The following is a 411-nucleotide window of genomic DNA, read 5'->3' on the forward strand; positions in this document are numbered from 1 at the left end:
ATTGTTTAATTTATTTTTATAATTTTATATTTTAATATATATTTTATTTCGATGATTGATTTTGGTATAAAATCCAAACGGTAAAAGAACACTCTTAACAGATAATCTCCTCTGATATACTAATTAAAAGTTTAAAACAATATCCAAATTGTATACTATAATATATATGCTATGGCCTATAAAAGTCTCCATATATTGGTATATATTTTGATTTTTGACTCGTTCTAACAATTTTTACTTTAACATACATAATAATATAATATTCAAGTCAAGAAGGAAAATGCCATACTAATTTCCTCCCCTCCCACGCTTCTAAGTTTTGCCACATTTTTTCTATATAGTAGAGGCGGTTTTGAATGAATTTAAACGCAGAAGAATAATAACAAGCAAAATAATTAAAGGCCAAATGGT

Source organism: Arachis ipaensis, chromosome B03 (assembly GCF_000816755.2).
Source record: "Arachis ipaensis cultivar K30076 chromosome B03, Araip1.1, whole genome shotgun sequence".
Classification (NCBI taxonomy): Eukaryota; Viridiplantae; Streptophyta; class Magnoliopsida; order Fabales; family Fabaceae; genus Arachis; species Arachis ipaensis.